This window comes from Embiotoca jacksoni, unplaced genomic scaffold, assembly GCF_022577435.1.
Source record: "Embiotoca jacksoni isolate LCO1_2020_lvr unplaced genomic scaffold, fEmbJac1.0.p SCAF_44, whole genome shotgun sequence".
NCBI lineage: Eukaryota > Metazoa > Chordata > Actinopteri > Embiotocidae > Embiotoca > Embiotoca jacksoni.
The window spans coordinates 2,526,433-2,543,712 of NW_027185397.1; the positions used below are offsets into that span (position 1 = coordinate 2,526,433).

Genomic DNA, 17,280 nt, shown 5'->3' on the forward strand with positions numbered 1-17,280 from the left:
AAATTCAAAATGAGCATATATATTTTTCATAAAACAATCAAATTTTGCAGTTTTAACATTCAATATTTTTTGTCCTTGGTCTATTTATATTTAAATATGGGTGTATATGATTTGCAATTTTTTTTGCATTCGGTTTTTATTTACATTTTACACAGGATCCCAAGTTTTTTGGGGGAAATGGGGATGTATGTCAGTTTCCTCCTTCGTAAAGTTTTTGGAGGGTAGTTCCGATCTGATCCCTTCTTCAGCTATGAGAAACTGACAATATGCTACGACACAACGGCTTTAAAAGGGGATGAGAGGAGCGGATTTAATTGGCCATGATTGAAGTCGGCTGTGATGCACCTCATAGTGATTTATTCCTCCTTCTTCACCAGCGCCTACACTTGTATTCTATAAAATACCAAACAAGTTGGCCACACCTACAACCTGCGCCCAGACGGATGAAAACAGGGCCCACAGACTTAAAAGTGAAGGCGGTGAAACTACCCTTAAAACAGCCTGTGGTTTATAGGGTAATGCAAAATGTTATTGGTAAACAAACTCCACGGTCCACTTAAAATCTAAGAAACATACAGTTTTTGATTGTTTGTTGTCAATGAATTTCAACATTAAGTTTGCAATCAGTTATTACACTGTTGGACTGCATTCACAGCAAGGAGACAACGTTTTTAACATTACACTTGGCCCATGTGTTGCACCTGTTTGATTTTATATCTATCCATCATCTTCCGCTTATCCGGAACCGGGTCGTAGTGGCAGCAGGCCAAGCAAGTTGGTCCAGACTTCCCTCTCCCCCGCAACACTTTCCAGCTCATTCTGTGGGATCCTGAGGCGTTCCCACGCCAGCCGGGAGATATAATCCCTCCAGCGTGTTATGGGTCTTCCCCGGGGTCTCCTGGCAGTTGGGCTGCCATCTCGTTCTTTCGGTCATGACCTTCAGAGGACATGACCATCGATGAGAGTCGGAACGTAGATCGACCGGTAAACTGAAAGCTTCGCCTTTCAGCTCAACTCCTCTTCACCAACACGGTCCGGTGCAGCACCTGTTTTACTGCTGCAGCCGCACCGATCAGCCTGTCGATCTCCTGCTCCATCCTCACCTCACTCGTGATCAGGACCCCAAGATGCTTAAACTCCTTCGCTTGGGGCAGGCACTCTGTCCCCACCTGGAAGGAGAAATCCATACTATGTTTGATTTTCACCTTTTACTATTTCTTCTGAAAATGATCATATAAAAACAAGAATCTTGTCAAATCTGCACAACTTCTGTGCACACACTGAAGAAATACTTTTCCTGAATGGACTAAGTTGCAAAATTGCAGCTCATAAAACTCTCACACACACACACACACACACACACACACACACACACACACACACACACACACACATACACACACAAGCCCTGGTTGGTCTGACAGCCAGCTGTGCTCTCTCACTCATCAATTAATTCTCTCTGCTGCTTTGACCTTTTCCTCCAACAGAAACAGAAACTACAGGCTGCGCTGCTTCGCACACAGAAAGAGAGAGAAAGAGATAAGAAAAAAGGCGCAGAAGCGTAAAAAGCACACAAATGATAAGCACATACAAAATTACAACTTTTGTATAATGAAATTGTATTTTGTAGATATAATCTATAAATCAAATTTATCGAGTTTTGAAATTATTTTTCTGTTCTCAGTGTCTGGACTCCAAAGGCATCAAAACGAATTCTTTTAACAACTTTTAATCCCAAAAATGTTAAGAAAGCTCAGAAAAAATGTCAGGTTAGTCCGACAAAATACCTGGGAGGAGTTTGTTAAAGTACAACATGTGCGAATCGCAAAAACATGGCCACTAAATTAAAACTGGCGGACTTCCTGTTGAGTTGATGTACTGGTGCAATGTAACTTTTTTGTACGTCTCGGTGTGATACACATGTCCACTGAATTTCGCACATGTAGGTAAATGTAGCCGCCTTTAGGGGGCGCTAGCCAGCCATTTAGCAACACCCACTCGCGACTCAACTAGAATAATAATTTTTTTTGCTGGGAGAGACATGATTGCCAACTTTTATGAGTTTTTGAGTATGATAAAGCTGCCAAAAATACAGTTCTTTGTGGAGAAAAATAAGGAACGAGAATTAAAACTGCAAGCAGTGATAACGGGCCCTTGCACTCCCGCGCGCCGCCTCCCGAAGTTGTCTCCCCGACGTGCAGCGCGCAAGGGACCACGTATCCTGGCTTAAAGTTGCTATTTTTGTCTCGTTTCCTGTCTCCAGCAGGGGGCGCTGGCGAGCCGTTTGGCCACACCCACTCGCAAAACACATCAGATGTATCGTCTCACCACGCCGGATGTATGTCACACGTTTCGTGAGGTTTCAAGCATCCTTTGACCTTAAACATCAACTTCCTGTGTCAAGGCGAGACATCCAACTTTGCCGCATCATCACGGCAACGCCCATTGACAAAGTCGATCGAAAGTTTCAATATATCATCAACTCCATGTTTAGGTTATTGTGACCCAACTTGATGTTTGGAGAAGGTCGGTCCATGTACATAAGATTTAAAGCAACTCGTAGTTTCATGGCGAGACGCTCAAAATGGCCACCTCTTTACGGGCACACACATCGACGAAAACAAATTATTTTGATAAGATTTAATCCCAAACATGTTTTCTATCCATAGAAACTAAATTCAAGTCAGTGTGACAAAATCCCTCGGACTAGTTCGACAAAGTACAATGTGTCAGAATCGCCCAAAATGGCGACTAAATTCAAAATGGTGGACTTCCTGTCGAGTTGACGTAATGGTGCAATGTAACTTTTTTGTGGGTCTAGGTGTGATACACGTGTCCACCGAATTTGGTGAATTTAGGTAAATGTGGCCGCCGGGGCATTTCTTTAGGGGGCGCTCTCGAGCCATTTGGCCACGCCCACTCCCGACTCCACCAGAATACGAAATTTTTCGATGGGAGACATATGTATATCCACTTTCATGAGTTTTTGAATATGATAAAGCCTCCAAAAAGGCAAATCACTTTTCGTAAGAATAAGAAGAAGAAGAAGAAGAAGAACATTTTTACGAAAAACAATAGGGCTTCACACCATCGGTGCTTGGGCCCTAATAATAATCGTTTGAATAACAATAGGGCTTTCACACCTTCGGTGCTCAGGCCCTGACCAGAAAAATAATTCCTTGAAGAACAATAGGGCTTTCGCACCATTGGTGCTCGGGCACTAAATATTATACATTCATAAATCATCTTATAGATTAATACATTTTATAGGGGGTTATATAAGACAAAGGAGGGGAAACACTACATTTTATACATTAATACATCTTATAGGTTCATCAATTTCACATATTAACAATCTATAAGAAAATTACTTTTGATGCCCTCAAATTCTGTAAAGAAAATCACTTTTAATCCTGTTTCCTGCACACAGTTTCCACTCCACACACACAATGTATACATCAAACTGGAGGGATTTCTGTCAGCTGCCAGTCCGACTCTCATTGTGATCAGAGTCTCCGTTTTGGCTGAAATCCCTCCGAGTGCTGAGTGCTCCCTCCAGCTCTCCAATAGACTCCCATTATATCTGAGCTCTGAACCTTCTGGTCAGAAACAGGAAGGGAGGGTGTCTCTAACCTGAGACCACGCCTCAATAATACACAGTAGGGACGTGCAAATCACTAAAGTTCTTCACGACAAGATTCTGATGCTCACGCTGAAAGAATATTTTCAATAGGACTTGTAGTTTCTGTTTCATGAGGACTTTCTTGAAGGAAGAGCGTCTGTATTTCTGTCTGGGTCACTGCTCCACTGAAGGGCGGGAATCGTCATAGCAACCAGTGACTCCACATCGTTTCCATCATGGCGGTCCTAGCGGGGCCGTTCACGTTTTAGCAGGACATGTCAAACTTCTGCAGCTTTAGCATGCTTTTACAGGACAGTTGAGAGGAGTTTGACTCTTCTCTTTTTTTAACAGCAGAAAAATACTGAACAGCTAAAATCACATCAATGAACTCAAGCTGAAATAATGATTTTCTTTTTCACACACAATATTTGCTTCATAGTGCTCCGTTTAAACAATGTTAAATAATTCAACAGCTTCAATGTGTTCAAATCAGGGTTTCACTTTAGTGAGTGTTTAACATGAGAAGAGTTACAGCGACCGAACAACTGAACAACTTCTATCTATTGTTTTATTCAAACTTCCCCAGAATAAATGCAGCCTCATGTTTAACATTTTCTAGATAAATCCATCACAATATTCATTATATTTTAAACATAACCCAGTTAAACATGAATGAGCCGATGAAGACGGTAAAGGAAGTATTTCTGTCACCGACGTGTGTTTACAGACAGTTTATCTTAGAGCATTTAAAGAAGTTTAAACCCAGTTCTGCCTCATCAAAATCATACAACAATCAAATCATCCAGCACATACGTGTACGAGTATAAACAAAACCAGCTGATGCTGTCCCAGTTTTATCAGATCAGACGAGCGGATTAAAGAACGCGAGACGAAACCAGTGTAGATGAAGTTGGGTTGTGAAGCGTTAAGAAGCATTTAATAATAAAGAAAGTCACATAAAGTCCTCGTTCATGAACAACTGCTGACTGCCATCACGTTCACGCCATGATAGGCAGTCTGGTCTTATTCTACCAGGGAACAAAGCTACGTAGTTACCAGGCTTTGCAACCCAAAAGGCCGGGTACAGCAGCTCAGAGAACCGTTTGTGGAAAGTGTACAGGTGAGTCAGTGTGTCAGAACACACCTGGTAGAAAGACAGCGTGCCAGCAGGTCAGTTTAGATAAACCCCAACACATTTCCAATTAACATTGGTCCTTTCATTATCATGCCATGCAGATGAACCAGTGTTGTACTCAGTTTCATCCTCTTTGGGAAAAGCCCAGAGACCATAGTACTTGAACAAAGCATCACTTCCAAATGCAGAGACATGACTGTCTTGTTTCCTGCTGATTCCTTTGTATGAAACAACAACACCCAACTTTTCAACATACAGGTAACTCCGCTCTACCTCCCAGTAATGCTGTCCAGCCATCCCCTCTCTGCACAGCACCTGAGGATGGTGGACAAACCTCTCGGGGTGGTAAGGGTAGCCTTGATCCTTTCCATATGTCACCTTCTTGTTGTCGTCGGACAGAAGGAGGTGGTTGTTGGCTGTGTTTGGGTCCAGGCTCGGGTTACAGAAATCTGATGGAGGCAACAACACACAAATCTTCAACAACATCTCCAGCGCAGATCACAGCATCCTGAGCTCGTATAACTCTCATTATAATAATATATAATAACAAGTATTCAGAGTGTCGTCTCTTCATCAACACGTTAACCTGGTACATGAACATTAGTGATGTCATCGTGGAAACCTGAAACTGGAACACTGAAACAGGAGATTCTTCGGTGTTGGATGATGAAGCTCTGCCCCTCTTCAAACGTGATGTCATTACAACACGTCGCCCGGCTCATCACTTCATCGCCGTAGACTTTCTGAACATTTCAAGGGTCTCTGTTGACCGTTTACACAGTTTGACACAAAACCTGATGTTCCTCTGCTCCAGTTTCAGGTTTCCACGGTGACGTCACAAAGGCAATGGAGAGTTTCTTGGACACTGAATTTTGTGATTAACAGTAAAAAGTCAGACTTACAACAGAGGAGGTCTGTTCTGTCGGTCACATTCTCCACATCAGTGACGTCAGGCTTTGAGAAGTCATCCGAGACCAGGACGCCGTCCTTGTAGTGGTAGATAGTTCTGGTAAAGACCCAGCGGGAATACCGGGAGTGCACGGACTGGAATGTGCTGTTTGGACCACATGGGGAGGACATCAACAGCATGACGGACTGTATCACAGAATACATCAAATTCTGTGAACACACCACCGTACCATCCCGGACTGCACACTGCTTCCCCAACAACAAGCCGTGGATCACCAGTGACCTGAAGGTGCTTCTTAATAAAAAGAAAGCAGCCTTCAGGTCTGGGGACAGGGAGGAGCTCAGGAGAGTGCAGCGCCACCTGAAGGAGAAGCTCAGGGAGTGCAAGGACTCCTACAGGAGGAAGCTGGAGGCCAAACTCCAGCAGAACAACGTGAGGGAGGTGTGGACCGGTATGAAGGAGATTACTGGGTTCAAGGGGAGAGAGAGACAACCAGGGGGCTCCCTGGAGAGGAACAACCAGGGGGCTCCCTGGAGAGGTCAAATGAACTAAACTGTTTCTTCAACAGGTTTAGTTCACCACCCTCATCTGTCTCCTCCACACCTCACACCTCCCAAACACCTCTGCTGCCTCCCCCCCTCCCCCCTCTGCGCCCCCTGGTGAACTGCATAGAGCCCTCAATCTCAAAGGGCTCTTCCTCCATCGACACCTCAACCCCCCCACACCCCTCTCACCCCCCTCTCTGTGACGACTGGCCAGGTTAGGAGACAGCTGGAGAGAATCCACCAGCGCAAGGCTGCAGGACCTGACGGCATCAGCCCCGTGGTCCTGAAGACCTGCGTCGTCCAGCTGGCTGAGGTCCTACAACACCTCTTCAACCTGAGCCTGAAGCAGGAGGAGGTCCCGGTGCTGTGGAAGACGTCCTGCCTGGTTCCAGTCCCCAAGAAGACGACTCCATCTGGCCTCAACGACTACCGACCGGTTGCCCTCACATCTCATGTGATGAAGGTGCTGGAGAGGCTGGTCTTGGCACACCTCAGGCCGCTGGTGAAATCGTCTCTGGACCCTCTGCAATTTGCGTACCAGCCTCGTGTGGGAGTGGACGACGCCATCATCTACCTGCTGCAACGAGCTCAGTCTCACCTGGATGGAACCGGTGAATCTGTGAGAATCACTTTCTTTGATTTCTCCAGTGCATTCAACACCATCCAACCACTGCTGCTGAGTGAGAAGCTGCGGGTGGTGGGGGTGGACGCGCCCACCGTCTCCTGGATCACTGACTACCTAACAGGCAGACCACAGTTTGTCCGTCTGGGCAGTGTGCTGTCTGATACCACAGTATCAGTACCACAGTCAGTGGTATTGGAGCTCCTCAGGGAACTGTTCTGTCTCCCTTCCTGTTCACCTTATACACAACTGACTTCCAGTACAACTCAGAGTCCTGCCATCTGCAGAAGTTCTCTGATGACTCTGCAGTGGTAGGATGTATAAGGGATGGACGGGAGGATGAGTACAGGGCAGTAGTGGAGGACTTTGTGGAGTGGGCGGGAAGAAATCACCTGCTCCTGAACGTGGCCAAGACCAGAGAGATGGTGGTTGACTTCAGGAGGAAGGCGACGGCTCCACAACCGCTGAGAGTTCTGGGAGAGGAGGTGGACATGGTTGAGGAGTACAAGTACCTGGGTGTGTCCATCGACAACGGACTGAACTGGAAGACCAACATCAACGCTGTCTACAAGAAGGTGATGAGTCGACTCTTTTTCTTGAGGAAACTTTGATCCTTCAATGTGTGCAGCAAGATGTTGGAGATGTTCTACCAGTCTGTTGTGGCCAGTGCATTGTACTTCACTGGGGTCTGCTGGGGGAGCAGCATTGGAGCCGGTGACACCAACAGACTTAACAAACTGGTTAAGAAGGCCGGCTCCATCATCGGCTACAAACTGGACAGCCTGGAAAAGGTGGTGGAGAGGAGGACGCTGAACAAACTATTATCCATATTGGATAATCCTGTCCACCCTCTCCACCACCTGCTGCAGGGACAGCGGAGCACTTTCTCTAAAAGATTCCTCCAGCTCCGCTGTCACAAGGACAGATACAGGAGACCATTCCTGCCCACTGCAATAAGACTGTACAATAACTCACCTCTGGCAAAATCCATCACAGTACAATAACACTGTTGACTGTGTTTCTTGGTTTGTTTGTATATAATGTATATAGATATATACTGTACTGTATATATCTATATATATGTTGACTGTGTTCTTGGTTTGTTTGTATATAATATATATAGCTATATAATGTACTGTCTAAACTGTGCATTTTATATTTTATATTTATATTTTTTTACTGCTATTTACTGCTATTTTATTGCTTTTCTATTATTCTATTCTATTCTATTATTTTATTATATTATTTCTATTATTATCTTATTGCTTCTGTATGCTGCTGTAGCGAAAAAATTTCCCCTCGGGGATTAATAAAGTAAATACCTACCTATCTAGTTGCTCCGGGGTGTTTAGGATTAGCGATGGCTGCTGCGAGGAAACGGAAGCGGGTGTTGCTCTTCAGGGTTTTAACAACATCACAGAAAGCTCTGGCTTTTTCTCTCACTGCAGTCAACACTTCATCTGATGAGTACCACTTTGCAGGGTCGCGACCATCAGCACTGGTTAACAGTTGATCCGAGTGAAACTGGTCCACATCGGCTGCTAACTGGTTGAGGAAGGAATTGGTGTTTTCCACAGAGGTGAAAACGAAGACCAGAGCATGCTGGACACCCGCAGCGAGAACCTGTCGATCCAAGACTGACTGATTTGGAACAATCTTTGTTTCTTCCATCGCTTCCACTCACGACCTCATGATGTTGATTTCTCTCTCTTTGTCTTCCAGCCACTTGCTTAAGTTGTAATGACTGAACTGTGAGTGTTCTCCGTCTTCAAAGAGCTTTTTCAGTGAGCTTTCATCTTCCTTCCCTGCTCGGATGAGGGGAATTTTTTCTGCCCTGGTTGTCTTTCGCACAGATATGTAATAACTGCACAGCTTCTGGAAACTGCTCATCATTTTGTGCACTGTTTCACCACATTTTCCTCCAGAGAATCATTGCATCTCATCACCAGTTGGTTTGAGTCATCTAACACGTTCTCGGCTTTTCTAACCAGGCCAACAGTGATCCCAGTCACCTGAGGAGCTTCTGCAGCAGAAAACTTCAGCTGAGTGGGAATGAAATCTAAATCTTTCAGAGGCATCAGTCAGACCTTCAGGGGAACGGCGTTCTCGCCTTTCGCTCCGATCAGCTTTGGAAGCTGCACATAGACCTCCACCGCATCTCTGAAGGTCACAGGGTTTTTCTCAAGGAAGTTGCCGTAGAATTTGCAGGAGAATGTTTGGCGGAGTTTTTTCTCTTCATCAGTAAGCTTCAGATCAGCGCTGCCCTCAATATCCACTGTAGGAATCTTCTTTATCACCGCCTCCATTCTGCCATGGATGTCCTGGACGTGGCTCGCATCCACCTTCTCACTGTCAAACACAAAGAAAGCATTCGTCCCACAGAGGATGCCGAGGACCACGTGTGTTGCCAAACCCTTCTCCAGAGCCACTGTCGGTTGCATCGTCTTGGTTCCCTGATTGGTCATCAACTGTTGGAAGTGGGTGGTTGCTTTGTACTGAAGGGTCACTCTGCTCTGATTGTGGAAATTATTCCGATCATCCACATACTTGGCAGATCCTCCGGCTTGAATCAGACCACAAAAGAAACTGACCTTCAGAGAGGCGCTGACGTCCAGCAGGAAAGATTTTTCTTCTGTGGAGTCACGTGAAGTGATCTGAAACATACTGCTGGGCTGAGAGCTCTTAACTAGTTTTTCCTGCACAGTCTTCTCATCCCAAAGAGAAATACCTGTAGAAAATACAGAGCACCAAGACAGAACGTAATGTTTGGAGAGTGGAAAACACTGCAGTTACTAGGAAGAACCTGATCCCCTCTGTCAACATGGTGGTGGTGGTAGTATCATGGTTATCTGTTTACATGGTGGTGTTAGTATCATGGTTATCTAACATGGTGGTGGTAGTATCATGGTTATCTAACATGGTGGTAGTAGTACTATAGTTATCTGTTTACATGGTGGTGGTAGTATCATGGTTATCTGTTAACATGGTGGTGGTAGTATCATGGTTATCTAACATGGTGGTGGTAGTACCATGGTTATCTAACATGGTGGTAGTACCATGGTTATCTAACATGGTGGTGGTAGTATCATGGTTATCTGTTAACATGGTAGTGGTAGTAGCATGGTTATCTGTTAACAAGGTGGTGGTAGTATCATGGTTATCTAACATGGTGGTAGTAGTACCATGGTTATCTGTTTACATGGTGGTGGTAGTATCATGGTTATCTAACATGGTGGTAGTAGTACCATGGTTATCTGTTTACATGGTGGTGGTAGTATCATGGTTATCTGTTAACATGGTGGTGGTAGTATCATGATTATCTAACATGGACGAGCCTGACTTGCACATGACTTCCTCTTGTTGTAACCAGAGCTCAGCCGTTTTTTGTTTTTTTTTTAACGCAGCATATGTCAAGGGAAGCCAGTTTCCTTTTGGCATCAACCAATCAAATCATAGCATGTCATCAACATCATTGAATACCCGAAGATAAACATTAGACTGTTTGTATTGCTATCACAATTAGCAACATTAGCAAGTTCTTTTTAGAAAAGAGTTTTACGAAACTTCCATGAGAGCAGCAACTTAAATTAAATCTGATGGTTGTTCAACACCAAAACTAGTGCTGTGCTCAGAGGAAAAAACTGATTCAGACTTTTAGCGTGGAAAATGATGCCGGCACCGATTGGCTAGCTGGTAGTGGTGGTTAAACCCCGCGGCCTATTTTGCTGATCGTGCCGTCTTATTGACAACGATTCTTGCTCCCCGTGGACCACTACAGGATTCACCGACTTGGCCAACATGTCACAGGTCACTGAGGATCTGGACTCAGCTTCAACACTAGGAAGGACGAGGAAGAGGTCCAAACCAACCAAGACATTCTGATGAGGCTCTTGGACCTTCATGCCAGCCGCTTATCTATTTACTTGACTACACTGTTGAAGAAGCAACTTATTTATATATTCTCCCTCTGCGTCCTCAAACATTTGACCCATGTAGCACCGCTGGTTTCTACTTCTGCTGACAACCATGATGGTGCTTCAGTGAAATCTGATCCAGTTCTCGTGATGAACTGAATCCGTGTCAAACTCTTCATGGAAATCATGCATGTTAGTGACACGTGTTCCTGTGGTTGTGAGTCGCATCTTACCTGGGATCTGTTCATCTCTGCGAGTGTCATACAGCATCCCTAAGGTGAATGGTCGACCCACGGCAGCCACTGACTTGAGCTCTGAGGCCATGTCTCCAACCTGAGGAGAAACAAGGTGAAACAGCTCTTTCAGGATCGGATCAGGCAGCTTTAAAAAACACCTGCATCACTTTCACACGTCTCATCTGGTGAAGGTGTCGATCAGCGGAGGCTTCTTCACTTTCAACTGGAGCTTCCAGTCTGTTGCCGTGAAACGCTACATGCCAGCTTATATCCTGTTCAGTGCCTCGCCTGACTCCGCCCCCTGGCACGTAGATGTAATGCATCATCACTTTTCACTGAAAGGGGACTTTGTGCTTTTCCAGATAATTTGGGTAATCACTGACAACAAGTATTTCTCCCAACATTCATAACAAAAATTTCCACAGCAAGATTGATTCAGTCTGGAAAAATTCCTGTACACAAGGGACAAGTCCGAAAATTAATAGTTGGTGGCCGTGATCTTTGAGGCCTCACTGCATTAAAAAAAAAAAAGCCACAATTTAGTTGTGGAAACCAGTGCATGGGCCCGCCTGGAATCCAGACCTGTCACGTATTGAAAACATTTGAAATGAAAAAATTACTGTGAAGGAGATCCCGAACTGTTGAGCTGCTGAAATCCTATATCAGGCAAGAATGGGACAACATATAATTTTCAAAACTCCAGCAGCTGGTCTTCTCATTCACCAAACATTTACAGGAGAAAGGTCATGCAACACAGTGGTAAACATGGTGCTGTCAAATTTGTCGCTGGCGTCAAATTCAAAATGAGCATATGTTTTTCACGAAACAATACAATTTCTTAGTTTTATCCTTTACTCAGTTTAATTTACAGGATTTGCAACTCACTGCATTCAAAATGCTATAAGTTCCACTTTACACAGCAAACTAATTTCTTTGGAAACGGGGTTGTACATTAAAACTATATGTATAAATATAATTATAGCCGGTCAAGGTGCCACATATACTGCTGTTAAACTTGACATATGATTTTTTTTTTTACAGTACAGTCTTTCAGCCAGCCAGTCGGCAGCTGTGCAGCGTTGTCACACTTCATCAAAGCTCCATCACCAATGATAATGTGACCTAGCTAACTCAGCACTGCCGCTCCCCGGTGCCCAGAATATTGGCAAGTGTCAGATAGCCAATAGATTTATGTATGCAAATCAGCCCAATCAATACTGTCTGCCATGGTCCAAGATCTACAACCACGCCACATCGCCAGGAATATTTCCTGTCACATAAAATCCAGTGGCAGAGCAGAGGGAGCAAAGAAAACTTAAGATGAAAGAAAAAATGATTTGAAGAAGAGGAGAGGAAAAGTGGAGATATGATGAAGAAGGCTGGCTGTCAAGGAGACTGCAGATGGCCAGTCATCAGAGAGAATAAATCAGTGCGGACCTGCCATTGGCGAAGAGAAGAGCAGCCAGGATGTTTCACACAGTCACGGTCCAATCACATCTACTCCGTAGGATTCAAAATGTTATCTTTATCTGTTTTTCTGTTTTTACATGGTATCAGACATCACACATGTTTGGAGTTAGACCAACAGTTATACAGGAAATAATCATAACCATTTATGTTTTGATTAAGCACTGGGAGAAAAGCAAATAATACCCTAATAATAATTTACTTTCAGCCTCAAATGTATTTCATTTTGGAATGAATACCATATTTATCAAAAATGTAGTGAAACCTAAAAATCTATTTTTGTCAAGTCAACATTTTAAATATTTTATAAATTTACATATTTCCAAATGTGTAATGATATTTTTTGAAAATAAATGATGTCCAGAATGTGTAATTGCTATGATAATTTAAGACGAGAAAAAACATTGTATATGATCATACACTTTTATTCTAGAAACAATTCAAATCCTCAAATGTGCCTTGATATTGTAAAAATACAGTATTGATTTAATGTGCAATAAAATTGAAAAGTACATATTTTAGTCTACTTGAAAATCTTGTATTTAAAGAAATATTTTTGCATTATTTATCAAAAATAGTATTTACAAAGTAGTTTTATAAATGTTAAAAAATAGTAGTTTTCAAACAACATCTTTTGTATTCAGAACTTAACTAAAACTCATTGCAATAAACATATTTTCATAAAACCATATCTCTGTTGTTTTTGACAATAGCATCAGCCTGCAAAATATGTACACAAAATAATATATATTTGTTTAGCTTTACAAGTGAAGTTGTTCAGTTTTAATGATATTATGTCATATGTTTGGCGTTTTGATGGTGATATCCTAAATATGTTTGTTCTAACATTAGTTATAAGTACTTTTTTTTTTTTTTAATGAACCACAGGAATAGTAGTAGTTACTATTATAACAACTAATAGGCATACAAATAAACTATGAATGATAAAAAAAAAATGTTATGCCAGAATTTGATTAAAATTATGTATAAATAATTTGTATAATGCTATTTTGTCAGAACAGTATTAATTACTCACTAGACAGATTCAGGTGATGAAATACCAAGCTTATATTTTAAATCTTCGAATCTTAAATTTCTAAAATGACAAAATAATAATCACATCATGACACAGAAGACACATAATTTGAATAGACTTTGTTTTGTTTTTGTTTTTTGTTGATTTAAATAAAGTATCCAGCCTACCATCACAGCTCCCCCCATCCTGTAAAAGGACAAAGGAGGAAAGGTGGGGTGGGGTGGGCGAGGATGGGGATGGGGGGGCTTGTCGGTTGCCTTGTTGGTGTGGCAATAGCTGCCGTGTCACTGCCTCACCCCGTGGGAACCGCCCGTCAAACAGAAAGGTTGTTCCGCATCTGCATAATCATTACTATGGCGACAGGAAGTAATTCTGGGAAACAATCAATGTTGTTTTAAGGGACATTAAAAAAACAAAAGGACGGGGAAAAAAAGAAAAGAGTCTTAAAGAAGATCTAGTAACTCAACCTAATGAAAGCCAGCACCTGCAGTTTTATTGGACGCTGCAAGAGTCTCTCACCTTTTAGAGACAAACAATTCCAACCTGTTTTCAGTAAACAAACAATTCCAACCTGTTTTCAGTAAAACAAACAATTACAACCTGTTTTCAGTACAAAGTGAGCTTTGCCAAATATCCCAAAGAAATGCTGAAGACCCTCAGTTGTCTACCGTTGCTGTCACTATTTTATATTAGCGAATCTGTTCGATACAGTTCTATTTAGTTTTAATACTAATTATCATGCAAACATCAAGAAAATAGCTACTCAATTCCATCACAGCTTCTAATCATTTGCATCCTATATTGCAAATTTGACTCTCTCGTATACTAAATATTTTCCTCATTTCCAGTATCTACAGTATAAATCTTTAAACTTTACCCCAAAGTAAAAATGCACAGCAAAGTTGAACATGTTTGTGTCTGTTGTGCGTTTAGAAAGGAAACAGAACTTTTCTCCTGTTCATTTACCACCACAGCAAATGTAAGTTTACCAACTGTTCTATATAAATAATGATAGCAGGTGAGATGTGAGGATCTTTGAATTATACGATGCTGTGTTGTATGTAGCTGTTGGTATTCAGCAATGTGACAATATTTAGGCTACACAGGACCAGTTCTAGGTTAACAATATAGAAGTAGACACAAAGACTTTAAGTACAAAAGGTGTCACCTTACTGAAGTTAAACAAAGACAACATCCATAACAGTCATTGAACCCAGTGAATACTCCTGCAGATAAGAAAATGGTAAGCTGAATTCACTTTCTCTCTTTCTTCCACTTAAATTAAAAATAAAAACAGTTAGTTTCAATACTTCATCCAGGGTGGATGATTTCTTAATATTGGATTTCTGCATTAGACTGGTTTATGAGTAACTATCCTATTTAAGGTTAATAAGTTGCACCTATTTCTGGTTCTCTTATTTCCTTGAGCTTCATTAATCCCCACAGGGCAATTGAAATCATAACATTGACTATTATTAACAAATAATGCAGCCTCCTCCTTCACAGTCAGCAAGACTCTTCAATATCTTCCTTCATCATCAAAACAACCCACACAATTGCTGACAGGAAAATTCATTGAGTTTTCATGCATACACTAGGCCTGTATGTCGAATTAACATTATTTAAAAACCATTTAAAGCCCGTATTTTGTACGGATGATTTAATTTTTGTATTCTATATTACAGTCAGGTTTGTAAAGCTGCGTCTCTTTTATGATTTTTTTTTTTTGTAACTTAGTTAAACATTTTTTAAAAAGGTTAAAATATTTCTGTTATGTGCAGTATGTTTATTATCATAGGAAGTGATTACATCTGATTCTTTATTGTGTGGATTTTTTTTAAAATTGCAATTCAATTTTCTGTACTTGCTGATTGATGCAATTTTACTTCAAAAGAAATCACTTAAGACGTCGCAAGTTGCAATTAAACGAGTTGAAAACCAAAAATATTGTGGTTAATTTTGATGTGGTCTTCATGATTTGCCAACCTACAACCAGGTATGTATTATTTTCCAGGTCATAAATTGACTTTTGAAAAATGTTCTTTGTTTGTATTAAAGTAGAAGTTTTAACTGACATGATTAATCAAATGTTTCTCCTTATATCTATTCAAATCATATTTTAATGTCAGCTACACGCAGGTAAATGGTTAAATCTTTAATAGTTATGTTCTTGCTAATCCTTCTTTATTCCTAAAAGAGGACATAAAATGAAGAGATGAGAAGCATAAAAAGTAAAAAAAAAAAAAAAAAGGGATTGAAGGGAGGGGAAGAGGGAATGGAAAGTAATGAAGAGAAGTAAAGAAAGCAAAAAGAAAGAACAAGCAAAAAAGGAGAAAATGAATAAGTTAAAACGGGGGGAAAGAAAAAGCATGAGAGCTGAGACGAGAATAACGAAGACAAAATAAAGAGATGAGGAGAAAAGCAATTCATCTCTGACAAGAGGGGGAGTGAAGAGAGAGGACAGAAAGAGGAAGATGAAAGAAGAGCAGAGAAGGAAAAAAAGTGAGGAGGGAATAAGAGGGAAAGGAAAGTGACGAAGAAGCAAAGGAAAGGAGTTGAAAGGAGAGGAGGGAAGGAAGAGAAAGTAGGGTCCTCTATCATCAGATAAGAAGCAAAAATGGATGAAGCCTTATTGGCCGGCGAGTTTCTTCTGGCCTCTTTTATCTCCTCTCCTTCATGAACTCAGGACACATTTCAGAGAAATTTGCGAAATCAGGAAAGCTGGGTATCCTGTCATCTATCACCAGGTGACGCCGGACCATACATCCTGCCGGCTTCACAATAAAAGCCTCAATTGACACTTAATTTTTTTTTCATCCCCCCCCCTTAACAATTATATGCTGCAGCTTTTGGGGTTTGTTGTTGTTGTTTTCAACTTGGCTGAATGCTGGACTTTAACGTCCGGACGTGTGTGTGTGTGTGTGTGCTTGTGTGTGTGTGTGTGTGTGTGTGTGTGTGTGTGCTTGTGTGTGTGTGTGTGTGTGTGTGTGTGTGTGTGTGTGTATACTGTGTATACATGTGTTCTTCCCAGCTGGACTATTTGTGTAATGCGTTAACAGTGTATTTCATGTACAGAAGTTATGAACATAAGAGATTAATCCTTTTTTTTCAAGATGTGCGTGCCAAAGTTTTCTCACTGATTCGATAGATGAAAATGGATAATTTTCTTAAATTTAGATTAGGTCTTGGTACACTATGTTTGACACGGACGAATATGAGAGAAAGCTTCTATTGAATATAACTTTTTACTTCAATTTAAGTATTCAATTTTGGTACATTTGTATGTAATTTAGTGTACATGTGAGCTCTGACAACCGACTACTCACACATCTACCAGTGAGTGTTTGTTTGTTTGTAACCCTCTAAAGTTTGAATTAAGTCCTGTAGGCCTCTCAGATGTGTGTGTGTGTGTGTGTGTGTGTGTGTGTGTGTGTGTGTGTGTGTGTGTGTGTGTGTGTGTGTGTGTGTGTGTGTGTGTGCGTGGTGGAGGAGGGGGAGGGGGAGGAGGAGGAGGAGGAGGAGGGCCGTTTGTGCATGACAAACTGGTCCAATTTCAGGCGTGTCGTGTTGCCCAGATGATATTTGTCTCGCTGGCGTTGTTGTTGTTGTTGTGGCGTCTGTGGTCCCTTCTCTTCCCCCCCACTTTTTTTTTTTTTTTTAGTTTCCTCTCAGATTTGAATCGGCAGGAGGGTCACAGTCCACCCCCCCCCCCATCCCCTCTGACAGCGCAGAAATAATTACAGTACAGCCTTCCCCCCTCGCTTTGCTGCTATATTAGCTCTCTTATCAGGCT

The 17,280-nt window shown here is 42.0% G+C and overlaps 1 pseudogene; it reads right to left on the minus strand.

The window, feature by feature from the left end:
* Window positions 1-1,114: 1,114 nt before the first annotated feature.
* LOC138210267 (stonustoxin subunit beta-like) lies at window positions 1,115-11,072 on the minus strand (annotated as a pseudogene).
* Window positions 11,073-17,280: the final 6,208 nt, after the last annotated feature.